Source organism: Balaenoptera physalus (assembly GCF_965194825.1).
Source record: "Balaenoptera physalus genome assembly, chromosome: 1".
NCBI lineage: Eukaryota > Metazoa > Chordata > Mammalia > Artiodactyla > Balaenopteridae > Balaenoptera > Balaenoptera physalus.
In genome coordinates, this window is record NC_138882.1 from 55,811,177 (window position 1) to 55,831,215 (window position 20,039).

Here is a 20,039-nt window from a genome sequence, read left to right on the forward strand (position 1 = left end):
CTCCAAACTCCGGAACTCCACACTCCAGAGGCCCTCCTTTCGACCAGCAGCCTCTCCATTTCCTTGCCGGTTCTAAGCAAAGACGCCTCCCCACGCTTGAACGTCGCCCCTCCTAGGCCCCGCCCCATGCTCAAACATCACTGCCCCCAGCCGCCTAGGTCCTGCCCCACCCTAAACTCCACCCTGCCTAAGTTCCCCCCCCACCTAAACTCCACCCCCATAGCCAAGACTTTTTTTTTCTTTTTTCCTCTTTTAATTTTTTTCTTTTTCTTAATTACTGTCACCTAATATAATCAACCAGTCATATTAATTGTCATATTTAACCAAAATAACCTTTCTTTTTCTTTAAACAAAAGAGAATCTCAGAGGACAGGAAACCAATAATTGCCTAGATATTTTTTTCTCCATGACTGTGCATTTTATATCATTTTAACAATTTGGAGGTAGTAAAAATAAGCACACATATGTACTGTCACCCAGAGACGTTTGCATATTTTGTTAACCTATTGCCATTCCAAGAAATAAAAGAAAATTATCTTTAGTAACCAGTGTTTATTCTTTTTTTTTTTTGAATTTTATTTTATTTATTTTTTCAAACAGCAGGTCCTTATTAGTTATCCATTTTATACATACTAGTGTATATATGTCAATTGCAATCTCCCAATTCATCCCACCACCAAACCCCCACACCCTGCCGATTTCCCACCGTGGTGTCCATACGTTTGTTCTCTACATCTGTGTCTCAATTTCTGCCCTGCAAACTGGTTCATCTGTACCATTTTTCTAGGTTCCACATATATGCGTTAATATACGATATATGTTTTTCTCTTTCTGACTTACTTCACTCTGCATGACAGTCTCTAGATTCATCCACGTCTCTACAAATGACCCAATTTCGTTCCTTTTTATGGCTGAGTAATATTCCATTGTATATATGTACCACATCTTCTTTATCCATTCATCTGTCGATGGGCATTTAGGTTGCTTCCATGACCTGGCTATTGTAAATAGTGCTGTAATGAATATTGGGGTGCATGTGTCTTTTTGAATTATGTTTTTCTCTGGGTATATGCCCAGTAGTGGGATTGCTGGGTCGTATAGTAATTTTATTTTTAGTTTTGTTTTTTTTTTTAACATCTTTATTGGAGTATAATTGCTTTACAATGGTGTGTTAGTTTCTGCTTTATAACAAAGGGAATCAGTTATACATACACATATGTTCCCATATCTCTTCCCTCTTGCATCTCCCTCCCTCCCACCCTCCCTATCCCACCCCTCTAGGTGGTCACAAAGCACAGAGCTGATCTCCCTGTGCTATGTGGTTGCTTCCCACTAGCTATCTATTTTACGTTTGGTAGTGTATATATGTCCATGCCACTCTCTCACTTTGTCACAGCTTACCCTTCCCCCTCCCCATATCCTCAAGTCCATTCTCTACTAGGTCTGTGTCTTTATTCCCGTCTTACCACTAGGTTCTTCATGACCTTTTTTTTTTTCCCTTAGATTCCATATATATGTGTCAGCATACTGTATTTGTTTTTCTCTTTCTGACTTACTTCACTCTGTATGACAGACTCTAACTCCATCCACCTCACTACAAATAACTCAATTTCGTTTCTTTCTATGGCTGAGTAATATTCCATTGTATGTATGTACCACATCTTCTTTATCCATTCATCTGTCGATGAGCATTTAGGTTGCTTCCATGACCTGGCTATTGTAAATAGTGCTCCAATGAACATTGGGGTGCATGTGTCTATTTGAATTATGATTTTCTCTGGGTGTATGCCCAGTAGTGGGATTGCTGGGTCATATGGTAATTCTATTTTTAGTTTTTTAAGAAACCACCATACTGTTTTCCATAGTGGCTGTATCAATTTACATTCCCACCAACAGTGCACGAGGGTTCCGTTTTCTCCACACCCTCTCCAGCATTTGTTGTTTGTAGATTTTCTGATGATGCCCATTCTAACTGGTGTGAGGTGATACCTCATTGTACTTTTGAATTGCATTTCTCTAATAATTAGTGATGTTGAACAGCTTTTCATGTGTTTGTTGGCCATCTGTATGTCTTCTCTGGAGAAATATCTATTTAGGTCTTCCGCCCATTTTTGGATTGGGTTGTTTGTTGTTTTAATATTGAGTTGCATGAGCTGTTTATGTATTTTGGAGATTTATCTTTTGTCCATTGATTACTTGCAAATATTTTCTCCCATTCTGAGGGTTGTCTTTTGTCTTGTTTGTGGTTTCCTTTGCTTTGCAAAACCTTTTAAGTTTCATTAGGTCACATTTGTCTATTTTTATTTTTATTTCCATTACTCTAGGAGGTGGGTCGAAAAAGATCTTGCTGTGATTTATGTCAAAGAGTGTTCTTCCTATGTTTTCCACAAAGAGTTTTATAGTGTCCAGTCTTACATTTAAGTCTCTAATCCATTTTGAGTTTATTTTTGTGTATGGTTTAGGAAGTGTGCTAATTTCATTCTTTCACATGCAGCTGTCCAGTTTTCCCAGAACCACTTATTGAAGAGACTGTCTTTTCTCCATTGTATATTCTTGCCTCCTTTATCACAGATTAGTTGACCATAGTTGTGTGGGTTTATATCTGGGCTTTTGTTCCTGTTCCATTGATCTATATTTCTGTTTTTGTGCCAGTACCATATTGTCTAGATTACTGTAGTAATCTAGTAGTCTGATTCCTCCACTTCCATTTTTTTCCCTCAAGACTGCTTTGGCTATTCGAGGTCTTTTGTGTCTCCATACAAATGTTAAGATTTTTTGTTCTAATTCTGTACAAAATGCCATTGGTAATTTGATAGGGATTGCATTGAATCTGTAGATTGCTTTGGGTAGTATAGTCATTTTCACAATATTGATTCTTCCAAACCAAGAACATGGTATATCTCTCCATCTGTGTGTATCATCTTTAATTTCTTTCAGCACTGTCTTATAGTTTTGTGCATACAGGTCTTTTGTCTCCCTAAGTAGGTTTATTCTTAGGTATTTTATTCTTTTTGCTGCAGTGGTAAATGGGAGTGGTTCCTTAATTTCTCTTTCAAATTTTTTATCTTTAGTGTATAGGAATGCAAGAGATTTCTGTGCATTAATTTTGTATCCTGCAACTTTACCAAATTCATTGATAAGCTCTAGTAGTTTTCTTGTGGCATCTTTAGGATTCTGTATGTATAGTAACATGTCATCAGCAAACAGTGACAGTTTTACTTCTTCTTTTCCAATTTGTATTCCTTTTATTTCTTTTACTTCTCTGATTGCCGTGGCTAGGACTTCCAAAACTATGTTGAATAATAGTGGTGAGAGTGGACATCCTTGTCTTGTTCCTGAATTTAGAGGAAATGCTTTCAGTTTTTCACCATTGAGAATGATGTTTGCTCTGGGTTTGTTTTATATGGCCTTTGTTATGTTGAGGTAGGTTCCCTCTATGCCCACTTTCAGTTTTTATCATAAATAGGTGTTGAATTTTGTCAAAAGCTTTTTCTGCATCTATTGAAATGATCATACGGATTTATTCTTCAATTTGTTAATATGGTGTATCACATTGATTGATTTGTGTATATTGAAGAACCCTTGCATCCCTGGGATGAATCCCACTTGATCATGGTGTATGATCCTTTTAATGTGTTGTTGGATTCTGTTTGCTAGTATTTTGTTGAGGATTTTTGCGTCTATATTCATCAGTGATATTGGTCTGTAATTTTCCTTTTTTGTAGTATCTTTCTCTGGTTTTGGTATCAGTGTGATGGTGGCCCCATGGAATGTGTTTGGGAGTGTTCCTTCCTCTGCAATTTTTTGGAAGAGTTTGAGAAGGATGGGTGTTAGCTCTTGTCTAAATGTTTGATAGAATTCACCTGTGAAGCCATCTGGTCCTGGACTTTTGTTTGGTGGAAGATATTTAATCACAGTTTCAATTTCATTACTTGTTATTGGTCTGTTCATATTTTCTATTTCTTCCTGGTTCAGTCTTGGAAGGTTATACCTTTCTAAGAATTTGTCCATTTCTTCCAGGTTGTCCATTTTATTGGCATAGAGTTGTTTGTACTAGGCTCTTGGGATGCCTTGTATTTCTGCGGTGTCTGTTGTAAGTTCTTTTTCAGTTCTAATTTTATTGATTTGAGTCCTCTCCTTTTTTTTCTTGATGAGTCTGGCTAAAGGTTTATCAATTTTGTTTATCTTCTCAAAGAACCAGCTTTCAGTTTTATTGATCTTTGCTATTGTTTTCTTTGTTTCCATTTCATTTATTTCTGCTCTGTTCTTTATGATTTCTTTCCTTCTGCTAACTTTGGGTTTTGTTGGTTCTTCTTTCTCTAGTTCCTTTAGGTGTAAGGTTAGATTGTTTATTTGAGATTTTTCTTGTGTCTTGATATAGGCCTTTATTGCTATAAACTTCCGTCTGCTTTTGCTGCATCCCATAGGTTTTGGGTCGTCGTGTTTTCATTGTCATTTGTCTCTAGGTATTTTTGTATTTCCTCTTTGATTTCCTCAGTGATCTCTTGGTTATTTAGTAACGTATTGTTTAACTTCCATATGTTTGTGTTTTTTACAGTTTTTCCCCTGTAATTTATTTCTAATGTCATAGCGTGTGGTCAGAAAAGATGCTTGATAGGATTTCAGTTTTCTTAAATTTACTGAGGCTTGATTTGTGACCCAAGATGTGGTCTATCCTGCCGAATGTTCCATGTGCACTTGAGAAAAAAGTGTAATCTGCTGTTTTTGGATGGATTGTCCTATAAATATCAATTAAATCTATCTAGTCTATTGTGTCATTTTAAGCTTGTGTTTCCCTATTAATTTTCTGTTTGGATGATCTGTCCATTGGTATAAGTGAGGTGTTAAATTCCCCCACTATTATTGTGTTACTGTCGATTTCTTCTTTTATAGCTCTTAGCAGTTGCCGTATGTGTTGAGGTGCCCCTATGTTGGGTGCATATATATTTATTATTGTTATGTGTTCATCTTGGATTGATCCCTTGATCATTATGTAGTGTCCTTCCTTGTCTCTTGTAACATTCTTTATTTTAAAATCTATTTTATCTGATATGAGAATTGCTACTCCAGCTTTCTTTTGATTTCCATTTGCATGGAATATCTTTTTGTAACCCCTCACTTTCAGTCTGTATGTGTCGCTAGGTCTGAAGTGGGTCTCTTGTAGATAGTAGATATATGGGTCTTGTTTTTGTATCCATTCAGTGAGCCTGTGTCTTTTGGTTGGAGCATTTAATCTATTCACGTTTAAGGTAATTATCGATATGTATGTTCCTGTTACCATTTTCTTAATTGTTTTGAGTTTGTTTTTGTAGGTCCTTTTGTTCTCTTCTGTTTCCCACTTAGAGTAGTTCCTTTTTCATTTGTTGTGGAGCTGGTTTGGTGGTGCTGAATTCTCTTGGCTTTTGCTTGTCTGTAAAGCTTTTGATTTCTCCATTGAATCTGAATGAGATCCTTGCCGGGTAGAGTAATCTTGGTTGTAGGTTCTTCCCTTTCATCACTTTAAATATGTCATGCCACTCCCTTCTGGCTTGTAGAGTTTCTGCTGAGAAATCAGCTGTTAATCTTATGGGAGTTCCCTTGTATGTTATTTTTCGTTTTTCCCTTGCTGCTTTCAATAATTTTTCTTTGTCTTTAATTTTTGCCAATTTGATTACTATGTGTCTCAGTATGTTTCTCCTTGGGTTTATCCTCTATGGGCTCTCTGTGCTTCCTGGACTTGGGTGGCTATTTCCTTTCCCATGTTAGGGAAGTTTTTGACTCTAATCTATTCAAATATTCTCTCGGGTCCTTTCTCTCTCTCTTCTCCTTCTGGGACCCGTGTAATGCGAATGTTGTTGTGTTTAATGTTGTCCCAGAGGTCTCTTAGGCTGCCTGCCTTCATTTCTTTTCATTCTTTTTTCTTTAGTTTGTTCTGCAGCAGTGAATTCCACCATTCTGTCTTCCTGGTCACTTATCTGTTCTTCTGACTCAGTTATTCTGCTATTGATTCCTTCTAGTGTATCATTTCAGTTATTGGTATTGTTCATCTCTGTTTGTCCTTTAATTCTTCTGTGTCTTTGTTAAACATTTCTTGCATATTCTCGATCTTCACCTCCATACATTTTCCGAGGTCCTAATCATCTTCACTATCATTATTCTGAATTCTTTTACTGAAAGGTTGCCTATCTCCACTTCATTTACTTGTTTTTCTGGGATTTTATTTTGTTCCTTCATCTGGTACATAGCCCTCTGCCTTTTCATCTTTTCTATCTTTCTGTGAATGTGGTTTTTGTTCCACAGGTTGCAGGATTGTATTTCTTCTCGCTTTTGCTCTCTGCCCTCTGGTGGATGAGGCTATCTCTTTTCTCCTCTTTTAGGCTGACATTCTGTTTTACCTTGCTGATTCATTGTTGTTGATTCTTTTATATTTTTATTTTTCCAATAAATCTTTTATTTTTCTAATTTTATTTTATTCTTTATACTTTGTTATTGTTCTCTGCTTTGGCTTTTCCCCCACCCACCTTTATTTTTTCTTTTTTCTGTTGTGGTTTTTTTATACCTGGTTGCAGTTTTTTCAATTATAATTTTATTTTTCCTAATATAGTTTTTAGCTTTCTAATTTTATTTTGTTTTTTGTTCTTTGATATTGTACTGCTCTTTTTTTTCTTCCTTTGTTGTTTTTTGTTTGTTTGTTTTCTTTTTGTTTTTTACCACACCACAAAGCTTGTGGGATCTGGGTTCCCAGGCTGGAGGTCGGGCCAGAGGTACTATTGTGGGAGCTCCAAGTTCAAACCGCTGGACTAACAGAGAACCTCAGACTCCAGAGAATATCAGTTGGAGTGAGGCCTCCCCAAGGTCCTCACTGCAGCCCAAAGACCAGGCTCTGTCCATCTGCCTGAAAACTCCAGTGCTGGATGTCTCAGGCCAAACAACCAGTAAGACAGGAATACAGAACCATCCATCAAAAAAAAAAAGAAATGACAAAAAAATATATTACAGACGAAGCAGCAAGGTAAAAACGTAAAAGACCAAATAAATGAAGATGAAATAGAACTAGAATTCAGAGTAATGAGAGTAAAGATGATCTACAATCTTGGAAACAGAATGGAGAAAATACAAGAAACATTTAACAAGGATCTCCAAGAACTAACGAGGAAACAAACAGTGATGAACAACTCAATTACTGAAACTGAAGATACTCTGGAAGGAATCGATAACAGAATAACAGAGGCAGAAGAACGGATAAGTGACCTAGAAGATAAAATAATGGTAATAACTACCACAGAGCAGAATAAAGAAAAAAGAATGAAAAGAATTGAGGGCAGTCTCAGGGACTGCTGGGACAATATTAAATGCATGAACATTCGAATTATAGGGGTCCCAGAAGAAGAATAGGAAAAGAAAGAGACTGAGAAAATATTTGAAGAGATTATAGTCGAAAACTTCCCTAATATGGGAAAGGAAATAGTAAAGTCCAGGAAGTGGAGAGAGTTCCATACAGGATAAATCAAAGGAGGAACACACCAAGACACATATTAATCAAACTACAAAAATTAAATGCAAAGAAAAAATATTAAAATCAGCAAGGGAAAAACAACAAATAACTTACAAGGGAATCCCCATAAGAATAACAGCTGATCTTTCAGCAGAAACTCTGCAAGCCAGAAGGGAGTGGCAGGACATATTTAAAGTGATGAATGGGAAAAACCTACATCCAAAGTTACTCTATCCAGCAAGGATCTCATTTAGATTTGAAGGACAAATTTAAACCTTTACAGATAAGCAAAAGTGAAGAGAATTCAGGAACACCAAACCAGCTTTAAAACAAATGCTAAAGGAACATCTCTAGGCAGGAAACACAAGAGAAGGAAAAGACCTACAAAAGCAAGCTAAAAACAATTAAGAAAATGGTAATAAGAACATACATATCGATAGTTACCTTGAATATAGATGGATTAAATGCTCCAACGAAAAGACACAGACTGGCTGAATTGATACAAAAATAAAACCTGTATATATGCTGTCTACAAGAGACCCACTTCAGACTCAGGGACACATACAGACTGAAAGTGAAGGGATGGAAAAGATATTCCATGCAAATGGAAATCAAAAGAAAGCTGGAGTAACATTTCTCATATCACACAAAATAGACTTTAAAATAAAGACTATTACAAGAGACAAAGAAGGACACTACATAATGATCAAGGGATCAATCCAAGTAGAATATATAACAATTGTAAAAATTTATGCACCCACCATAGGAGCACCTCAATACATAAGGCAAATGCTATCAGCCCGTGAAAGGGGAAATCGACAGTAGCACAGTAATAGTATGGGACTTTAACACCCCACTTTCACCAAAGCACAGATCATCCAAAATGAAAATAAATAAGGAAACACAAGCTTTAACTGACACATTATACAGTATGGACTTAATTTATATTTATAGGACATTCCATCCAAAAACAATAGAATTCACTTTCTTCTCAAATGCTCATGGAACATTCTCCAAGATAGATCATATCTTGGGTCACAAATCAAGCCTTGGTAAATATAAGAAAATTAAAATCATATCGAGTATCATTTCTGACCACAGTGCTATGAGACTAGATATCAGTTACAGGGAAAAAACTGTAAAAAATACAAACACATGGAGACTAAACAATACACTACTAAATAACCAAGAGATCACTGAAGAAATCAAGAGGAAATAAAAAATTCCTAGAAACAAATGACAATGAAAACACGACGACGCAAATCCTATGGGATGCAGCAAAAGCAGTTCTAAGAGGGCAGTTTATAGCAATACAATCCTACCTCAAGGAACAAGAAAAATCTCAAACAACCTAACCTTACACCTAAAGCAATTAGAAAAAGAAGAACAAAAACCCCGCAAAGTTAGCAGAAGGAAAAAAATCATAAAGATCAGGTCAGAAATAAATTAAAAAGAAATGAAGGAAACAATAACAAAGATCAATAAAACTAAAAGCTGTTTTTTGAGAAGATAAACAAAATTGTTTAACCATTAGCCAGACTCATCAAGAAAAAAAGGGAGAAGACTCAAATCAATAGAGTTAGAAATGAAAAAGGAGAAGTAACAACTGACACTGCAGAAATAGAAAGGATCATGAGAGATTACTACAAGCAACACTATACCAATAAAACGGACAACCTGGAAGAAATGGACAAATTCTTCGAAAAGCACAACCTTCTGAAACTGAACCAGGCAGAAATAGAAAATATAAACAGACTAATCACAAGCACTGAAATTGAAACTGTGATTTAAAATCTTCCAAAAAACAAAAGCGTAGGACCAGATGGCTTCACAGGCGAATTCTGTCAAACATTTAGAGAAGAGTTAACACCTATACTTCTCAAAATCTTCCAAAATATAGCAGAGGGAGGAACACTCCCAAACTCATTCTACGAGGCCACCATCACCCTGATACCAAAAACAGACAAAGACGTTACAAAAAAAGAAAACTACAGATCAGTATCACTGATGAACATAGATGCAAAAATCCTCAACAAAATACTAGCAAACAGAATCCAGCAGCACATTAAAAGGATCATACACCATGATCAAGTGAGGTTTATCCCAGGAATGCAAGGATTCGTCAATATATGCAAATCAATCAATGTGATAAACCATATTAACAAATAGAAGGATAAATCCATATGATTATCTCAATAGATGCAGAAAAAGCTTTTGACATAATTCAGTACCAATTTTTGAACCTAGGCACAAGACAGGAATAAAGACACAGACGTAGGAATGGACTTGAAGACACGGGGAGAGGGAATGGTAAGCTGGGACAATGTGAGAAAGTAGCATTGACATATAGACACTACCAAATGTAAAATAGATAGCTAGCGGGAAGCAGCTTCATAGCACAGGGAGATTAGCTCCATGCTTTGCAACCGCCTAGAGGGGTGGGATAAGGAGGGTGGGAGGGAGATGCAAGAGGGAGGTGATATACATATGCATATAGCTGATTCACTTTGTTTTACAGCAGAAACTAACACAACACTGTAAAGCAATTATACTCCAATAAAGATGTTAAAAAATTTAAAAAGTCCTTCATCAAACGCAAGTCACAAGTGCAAATTTAAGGAATTTGTGGCCAACATTCTTCATGGTATTTCCCATGGATTGTCTGCAGGCACATAAAACCTAAAATGAGTATACTTGTCTAAGGGACATGGCATGCAATTTAATTGGGGAAAAGAGTGACTCTGAGTTCAGAAAGTTCTCATTTTTTTCCATATTCTTCAGGGTCCCCCATAGACCCATTGAAGAACAAATTCATAGAGAGTATGAATATTTATTTACTCTCGACTTCACGTAAGGAGATTTTCCAATATATAGAAGGGAAACAGTGACGATTCTCAGAAATAGAACATAGCAAGAATTCTCAAATTGTTAAAACCCTATCTCCATATACCACAAAGGCAACTTGTAGGCAGTACTTCTGGAGGACTTAACGAATCATACCTTTCTTTTCCTTCTTGTCCTTGTAGACAATAAGCACTGTTAATTTGGTGTAATATAATCGAAACAGAGCCAGATATGGAATCAAAAGCCCTGCTTTTCATCCTTCCTTTGTTACTTAAAAGCTGACATTAGAAATATTATTTAACTTCTCCAAACCTCAGCTTTTCATCTGTGAAATGCACCTCACAGGCTAGCTATGAGAGTTAAATGAAAAGAAAAAATACTTGTTTGGTATTGAATTCTGGTTTAGGGTCTGGTGATCATTAAAGCTCATTAAGATATAATGTTTGGGAATCCACATTTTTTTTCTTTTTTTGCCAAATACTGATGTTTGAACCAAAAAATGGACTAAAACGTCTGAAATTTCTGCAAAACTGTTAGTTCGTGATAAGCCATTTAAAGCCCTACTTTCACACAGGTGAATCAGAGCTCAAAGCAAACAAGCCAAGGAAAGACCTTGTTGCTGTAGCTTCTGTGGCTTCTCAAAACAAACAACAGTAGCACCTAACATGTAATAAGGATGTACTCTGTGCCAGGCACTGGGCTATGTACCTGATAGACATCCCCTCTTCTAATCCTCGGTGTAACCCCAAGAAACGTGAGCTCCTCAGCACAGTACCACAGCCCCCAGTGGAGGCCACACATATGGCCAAGGCAGACCACAGACAGCCTGCTCGAGAAAGGACGGTTTTTTATTCCCAGTCTGAACCCAGAAGGATGCTAATTAATGAGCAATCTGTGTCCATAGCTGCCTCGCTTCCTTTTTACTTTATTCTCTCTCTTGATCTATTGTAACTTCATAGTGGGTCTCTTGGTCATCTGCCTCTCTCTTATTGCCTCTTCCACAGCTGTCAGGGTGATCTTCTGAACCCAGGACACCCATGGTCCTGGGAAGGTCTCTGGAACCCTGGGCCTTTGGTCTTTCCACCGTCTGAGTGCCCACGGCACTCGGTGAACAGCGCTGTGGTTGCTTTCATGACTTCTCTCTCAGGAGAGTGAGAGATTCTGGAAGATAGGAACTGTCCCTCGTGTATCATTGTATCTGCTGGGCTGTGGGAAATGGGGGGCTCATTTCCCCTCAGTTTCTATTAGGTGATGCTCAACCCCTGGCTGCACACTTAGAGTTACGTGGGGAGTTTTAAAAAATATCCATGCCCAATCCATGCCTGCTGGAATCAGAATCTCTAGGTTTGGGGACTGAATCTAGATTTTGCTAAAGCTCCCAGTTGACCCTAACCTATAGGCAGAGCAGAGAGTCAGAGTATTTGTGTGTATGTCCTGGTCTTTCCCTGTTACCCCCTCACTCATCTGACTGAGTAGACGAGGAAGACTGACCTGTAGCCTGCTCTAGCCCTCCTCTCCCTCTACCAACCCTGCTGACCTGCAGAGAGCTGCCTGCTCTTCTCCTGGCCAGGCCTCGAGATAAATAGTCAGAGCTCTGCCCTTGTGAGCAAGGCCTGCCGTCCTCCAGTGCTACCTATGTCTGGGCAGGTGGGCCTGTTTAATCCTGGAGTTCACTGTTAGGAAACCCATTCTTACCCCAACCCAATAATGGATACTAGAGAATTTGTTTTCAGTAACAGATTTGACATTTATATCTTCATTTGCCTGACCCTCACCCCATCAGTTGATTCAGAACTTAGCAAGGGAAGATATTTATTATCTCTCTCTATTTCTTTCCTAGTTCCCAGGCCATAATAGATGCTCAATAAATATTTGTTGAACGAGTCAATTCCTTATGAACTTCTAGTAATATCCATGCTCTACATTTCAGTCTCACTTTTTCTCTGTCTCTTTCTTCCTTCACAAGCTACAGATGGTATAAATGCTGCAGTCCTTGTGAAGACTGAAAAAGCAGTCAGACAGATGTGTTGTTCATAGCTCCCTAGTCAGGCATAACTAAACATTTACATTTATTACCAATTAGAGGGGAAACAGACTGTAGTTTTATGCACTGTATGTGGTTGGATATATTTCTTTTTGGGATCTCACTAAAAACTTCAAAATGTATCATTGCATCTCACTCTCTTACCAACTCGAACCTCACTGAAAATGCCATTTAAATAGAGGTCTACCAATGACAGCACAAACCTACATGTCATTCTGTTACCCTCTCACAGAACGCCATAGAGATGGAAAAACAATGTCACAGAAGGGCACCAGGCCCAGTGTGATTGAGTTGAGCACTCTCTACTAGGAGTCTGTAGCACATGCAGAATTGATGGAGTAACGGTAGACTTTATTTAAGGCGATGCATGTTAATTTGTTGATGGTACATGGTACACAACGGAGCACATAGTGTTTTGCTGTGTTTACAGCATTTTCTCTATTTAGAGCAAAATAGGATACATCAAAATAGTGCTAGAAGTAGCTTTGGAGTCATCAGTTCCACAGAGCATCAGACCCAACACTGAAGAATTCACTATTTCTTAGCTGAGTTCCACCTAATATGCAACACATCTGACATGTGAAACACCCAACCTCATCAAAAAAATTAATGGAAGGCACTGGCTGAAGTATAGGCAACCCAAGTTATGGTCTCAGCAACTGTTAACTCAGCTTCTTCATCTGTAAAATCAGATGACTGTCCCCAGGAACTTTCAATAAGGAAATAATGAGATTTAATTAAAGATTTATGTATCGTGTAAGGATTTCATCATATAACTATTTACCATAGGGACAATTTCAATACAACCTAAATGCCAACAACAGAATAGGGACTGGTTAACATATTATGGAAATATCAGATGATGTTTAAAAATTGTGGTTTTACCATAATGAGATACCACTTAATACCCACTGTAATAGATGGGTATATACTTTTTAAAAGCATAAGATAACAAGTGCTGGTGAGGATGTGGAGAAAGTAGAACCCTAGTGCATTGCTGGTGGAGATGTAAAATGATCCAAAAGCTATGGAAAATAATTTCATGATTAAGTAAAAAATTAAACAGAATTACCACGGGATCCTGTAATTCTTCTCCTTCTTATATACCCAAAAGAATTGAAAACAAGCACTCAAAGACGTTTATGTACACACATGTTCACAGCAGCACTGTTCACGATAGCCAAAAGGTGGAAACAGTCCAAATGTCTGTTAATAGTTGAATAGCAAAGCGAATTGTGGTATACACATGCTGTGGACTACTTTTCAAACATAAAAAAGTATGAAGTACTGATACATGCTACAACGTGGATGAACCTCAAAAAATTTATGCTAAGGGAAGGAAACCAGACACAAAAGGTCACATGTTGTATGATTCCATGTATCTGAAATATCCATAATAGGTAATTCATAGTGACAGAATGTAGATTGGTAGTGTCCGGGCTCTGGGGGCGGGGGAGGAAAAACTGCTTAATGGGTGTGGGGTTTTGTCTTGGAGTGACAGAAATGTTCTGGAGCTAGATAGAGGTGGTGGTTGTACAACATTGTGAAAGTACTCGATGCCATTGAATTGTTCATTTTAAAATGGTTAATTTTACATTACGTGTATAACACCTCACTAAATTTTTTTGAATTGTGGCTTTTGAAGAATATTTACTGATATGGGAAAATTAATTTCATGTACATATTGTTAGAAGCTGGACTTTCAGTATAATCTCAATTTTGTAAGCTAAAAAATGTATGTGATAATGGCCATTCCGACCGGTGTGAGGTGATACCTCATTGTAGTTTTGATTTGCATTTCTCTAATAATTAGTGATATTGAGCATCTTTTCATGTGCCTCTTGGCCATCTGTATGTCTTCTTTGGTGAAATGTCTATTTAGGTCTCCCACCCATTTTTTAATTGGACTGTTTGTTTTTTTGATATTGAATACTATGAGCTGTGAGGGTAGCATCAACATATATACACTACCAAATGTATAATAGTTAGCTAATGGGAAGCAGCAGCATAGCACAGGGAGATCAGCTCGGTGCTTTGCAATGACCTAGAGGAGTGGGATAGGGAGGGTGGGAGAGAGGATCAAGGGGGAGGGGATGTGGGGATATATGTATGCATGTGGCTGATTCACTTTGCTGTGCAGCAAAAACTAACACAGTATTGTGAAGCAGTTATACTCCAATAAAGATCTATTAAAAAAATAAAACATGCAGGAAAAAAATGTATGCATCAGTGTGTGCATATGTACGTGTGTGTACATATATGTGCACATATATATTTACCATATATACAAATATATACATATGTATACCATCCTCCCACCAAAAAACCTAAGAAGAAATTCAGAATTCTGATAAGTGAATTATAGGTTATTTCATTTTCATAGTGTTTTTCATACTCCTTAAAATGAGCACGTCAATTTTATAATTTGAGGGAAAGACAATATTATTGAATAAGAATTGGGTTACAAAAGTATCTCTAAGGTTTCCTCCAGCTCTACGATTCTAGGAGTTTAAATGTGGTATATTTACTTGATTGCCCATTAGATGTTGGGCAAGAGCAGATAAGCCTTTTGGGTAGGCACCTAGGAAATGATGATTTAAGGCAGGCAGGCAATATTGGAGCACAGAGACATTTTGTATGCAAACAGTTGTATCAGCAGTCTGCATGCAGAACTTCAGTCCTTGTCACATTGTTCATAAGTGGCACTGCTAGAAGGACGTACACAACTTTCATCCAGCTCCACAGCCCATTCTCGCTGATGGCACCTTCAAGAATTATGATAACATTCATGGCTCTCGTGTGGACTCTTTCCATAATACGTGCATCTGAAAATAAAATAGATGTCCCCATCTTGCACTGCTACCCTAGCTGAATCTCTCTAGTAAAAGGAAATTGAGTTGCTTGACTTTTCCTTTATTTTTAAACAATAACATACTCCAGTTGATGTATTCCAATTGGTGGCTTCCTAAAAGGATCATCTCATGTTTGGCTTGTCACTCACCGTGGGAACCTGAACTTTTCAGTATCCTCACTTCAACCCATCTCTTTCTCTTCCTGTCACTCTGTATCAAGTGACTTATTAACAACACTGAGAGTTAAAAAAGGAGAATTTGAGTTAATGCTCACAAAGTCTGAATATTTTACTCCATATTAACAGATTTTTTTTAATTTGTCTTTTTTTATTTTTACCATTTTATCATCTTCAATGATTCTCCCTAAACCTAATTATCTTTAAGGATTAAGAATCCCCACTTTTCACCTCACTATTATTGGGCCAGTAGATATTAAAAAAGAAGCCAGATTATTAAAATATTTGTGCTGAGACGATACTAAGAGGTTTATTTCTACAGGTGAAGATCCCTGTATAGAAGGAACATGTGCTTGGACCTCTGAGGAGAAGTGCAAAACCTCATCTAGTGTTTCCAAGAGAGAGAAGATTCATAAAGAAGATGAATTTGGGTGCAGTCACCTTCTGACTGTGAGTCAAAATGCATAAAGTAATTCATAACAGAATAATTTACAATTAACCAGAGCCTGAAAACACAGACACTGAAGAGTCCTGTTGACAGTGCTCATTTCCATGGGAGAGGAGGTTCAGGGAAGTTCTGTTGACAGAATGTAGGGATGTGTGCAAGCTGAGTTTTGAGAGGATGGGAGGTGAGTCTACTAAGCCCTGGTTCTACATAACTGAGACACAATGGAGTTGGACTCCTCAGTCACTAAGAAGGCTGAGGCATTGCTCTAGATTTCTACTTAAAGAAAAGCCTGGAAGGAGAAATGGAGGTGTTGTCAAAAACCTGACATGTGTTGACTTCATGGGTGCCAAACTCAACTGAATAATAAGACTCATTTCTTATTATTATAGACTCAGATATAGTTGTATCTCAAATAAGATCCACACTGGGCAGTGGTATGGGCCCTTTGACATCTGGGTGTGCATGTGCTGTCCTGAAATTTGGGAGTGGGGGCTTCTGGATAAAGGGAAAATCTGGGAATTTTATTTATTTATTTATTTTAACCACAGTTGCCTTTTGTCTCCCTTCTCTCAACAGATAGATAGATCAATCAATCACTATATTCTTTTTTTTTTCTATAAATTCCTTTTTAGGGGGAATTTGTTTTTATTTAATTTTGTAATTTTTATTTTATATTGGACTATAGTAGATTTACAAGGTTGTGTTAGTTTCAGGTGTACAGCAGAGTGATTTGGTTTTATATATATATATATATATATATATATATATATATATATTATATATATATATATATATATATATTATTTTTTTCAAAATCTTTTCCCAATTAGAACTTACAGATTATTGAGCAGAGTTCGCTGTGCTATACTGTAGGTCCTTGTTGGTTATCTATTTTAAATATAGTAGTGTGTGTATGTCAATCCTGAACTCCCAGTTTATCCCTACCCCCCAGACACCTTTCCCCTTTGGTAACCATAAGTTTGTTCTCTATGCCTGTGAGTCTGTTTTGTAGATAAGTTCATTTTTATCATTTTTTTTTTTTAGATTCCTCATATAAGCGATATCATATGATATTTGTCTTTCTCTGTCTGACTTACTTCACTTAGTATGATAATCTCCAGGTCCATCCATGTTGCTGCAAATGGCATTATTTCATTCTTTTTTAATGGCTGATATTCCATTGTATATATGTACTGCATCTTCTTTATCCATTCATCTGTCAGTGGACATTTAGGTTGTTTCCACGTCTTGGCTGTGGTAAACAGTGCTGCTACGAACATTGAGATGCATATATCTTTTGTAATTAGGGTTTTCTCTGGATATATGCCCAGGAGTGGGATTGCTGGATCATATGATAACTTTATTTTTAGTTTTTTAAAGAACCTCCATACTGTTCCCCCCGTAGTGGCTGCACAAATTTACATTCCTGGCATTTTAGAAGAGACTACATCCCTACCTAACTCCTCCCTTGGGTGACTGCTTTTTTGTTGAATTGTAAAGCTGTGAGCCTGTTTTTCCGGCTCTTTCTTTGAAAGGACACTAATCCAGGCCCAGGGGAAACAAATAGCACTGGGATTAATGAACAAAAGATATTCCCTCCCCCACTTTGACCCAGATCTCCAAAGGTCAGCATTTGTCAAGAGGATGCTCTGGTGTCCTAGCTAGCCAAGCAAAACATTCACTGACTTGCCTGGCCCACTCCGGACCCCTTGGCTCTACCACTTTGCACTCACACTGGGCTCACTCCATGGATCCCTTGCCCTGAAGGCAACACTTCACAGTTGTCTACATTAAATTGCCCATTGTTTTCTCCAGCCTCAGGTCACCCAGAAACAAAAAATAAAAGACTATTTTAAAGTTCCTCTGCATTCAGCACATGGGACCTAATTTGTTGCTCTATCTGCAAGTGTAGTTTATCAAGAGGAAGATTTGGTACTCTAGAGCTGATATGCTCCTCCAGCATTATTTCCATGGACAGGTTTTTGTGAGCTGTTGTGTTACAAGAATGGCATATCATGCACTTTAAGCAACATGAAAATTGGCCTGCGTTGTCACTTGCAGCATCGCAGATGAATTCCTCTCCCGTTGCATTACTCAGGGAGCCTTCACTTGATATCTGGAAAGTCATTATTAAGGTGAAGCGACAGGGAGCAATGTCAGGCATAACAGGTTTGAATGGACATCACCTCAATGCTAACAAAACCTTCTCTTGTTTCCCAGGATTTCTCTGTGTTAGTAATACCAGGACATATTTCTCCCATGGTGCTGTCTTTACATTTCAAAGAATTAGTTGAGGGCGAAGAACAAGAGAAATATGAGAGATTTGCTTCCTACTAAAGTGTCTTGATTTTTAAAAATGAATTGGCCTGCCCCTCACATAGGAACATGATGTGACTGGTTTATTCTTCATACAGCATGCATTTTGCTTTGTTTTTCTAGCAGTCAGGATGGGTTTACATGGAACCAAACAGACACAATCTCCTGATCTCCCTTGTGACCAATGCTTTAAGACAGCTGGTTGGAATTAGAATCAGAATATGTTATCATCAGAAGAAACAGAAGCTGCCTTACCCAGCATTACACAGAAATAAGGTCAACACTATGGGACATCCAGGTTTGCCCCAGAGAACCAGAGAGATATTGAGTTCAGTTCATGATCCAAAAAGCTGGGTCAAATGGTGGGTGCTGGGAGATGATGAGACAAGCCAAATCAGTCTCCAGAGGTAACAGGAGCAAGAACTGGGAAGCAGAAAGGGGGAAAACAGCTAGGACGCTGGGAGACAGGACCTAGGGTGATCCCAATGGCTCCACCTGACAGCATCTCCTTGGCCCAACTCGGTTTTTGATGGACTGGATGTAATTTAGCTACTGATATTTTTCTACATCAGACATGATGATGAAAGTCAGAGAGTTTAGGAGATGGACAGCAAGAGTCAGCTGTCTGTGGGGGCAGTGTGGGGTCATGAATACCAGATTCCTGACTCTCAGGCCAGTGTTCTGATGCAGGGCTGACACAGGGCTTAGAGTAGAGCTTTTCCTCTGGGAAAATGTAACATGATCAAAGCTCTTGGAATCTGTGGGATCTGAGGAGGTTAGTTATCTATGGCCCAGCTCTGGAGGATCTGTGCCTCTTTCCTCTTCCTCATAGGCAGAGTGAAACTGTAGCCTGGTATTGGGGCAGAAATCTCCAGAAGCATTCTGTAAGGTCAAGACAGAAATGGCTGCATTTGACTCCAGATGCATTTGTCTCCAATACGCAGCAGGGATGCTGTGGCCTGAGCAGCCCACTCTCTGTTCAGAAGCCGAGGGTTCAAGACCCTCCCATCAGACCCTCTCTTCTTATCTTCCTCCCACCTGCATTCTCCTTTTTTCTCTCCTTCTCTGCCCCACCCACCCCTCCAGATACACCCTTGCTTTTTCTTTCTATTGATTCTTAGCCCCATTTCCCCAAAGCTCTAAGTTTATCTTTGAATTTTAGATTTATCATACTCTTACATTTTTTAACTTTCACATTTTAATCTCTTGCCTTGATAGCTCAGGGCTTCTGTTTGGTTTCTCACCAGTTATTTGGCTCTGCCTTATTTTTCAACCCTTAATCATTTGAAATGCTGAGCCTAAATTTTAAATCTTTCTTTTGTTGCTTTCAGTTATCTGTAACTCGTTTTAAAGTTTCTGGTCTTTTATTTCTAGTCTATATTTTATCTGTTTTTAAAACTCTGTTTTTTTCCCTGTTTTGTTTTAATTTTCATCTTACTGTTTGCCGTGTTCTGTAACAACTCAACAGAATACCAGCCTGGAGGTATGCACGGGATCGAGAACTCACATTACTAATTTTCTCACTCCCGTTTACTCCTAGCTGTCCCTATATATGTCTTTTCCATTTTTCTCCATAGATTTCTTTGCTTAGTTGAAGATGACTTTGCAAAGAATCTTGCCCTAGGAGACTTGGGAGACTTATGGGTAGAATCTCCTAAGAGCCAGAAGCCTACTGTTCAGATAACATGTTTTACTTGCTGAGTATTAGTTATTTAGAGCTCACGTTATCCAGGCATTTTCAGAAAAGTCAAGCATTTTAAAATCTCTGTTGTCCAACATTTACATCATTGGCTTGTGAGTAAATCATCTGAGTGGTTTGCCCTGAGTAGGTTGGGACCGGAGCTGGCAGTGCTTCTGGCCTGACTTGGTAAAGAGCCAGGTAGGG

General features: G+C 38.1%; 1 long non-coding RNA gene across 1 annotated transcript in view; it reads right to left on the reverse strand.

Moving 5' to 3' along the window:
* The window catches only part of LOC309661078, a 168,429-nt gene that overhangs the window by 131,858 nt on the left and 16,532 nt on the right, over nucleotides 1-20,039 (reverse strand). The window contains exon 1 of the long non-coding RNA XR_014263844.1: nucleotides 1-20,039. This exon is cut by the window's right edge and continues 16,532 nt beyond it. This is a non-coding gene — a long non-coding RNA (uncharacterized lncRNA).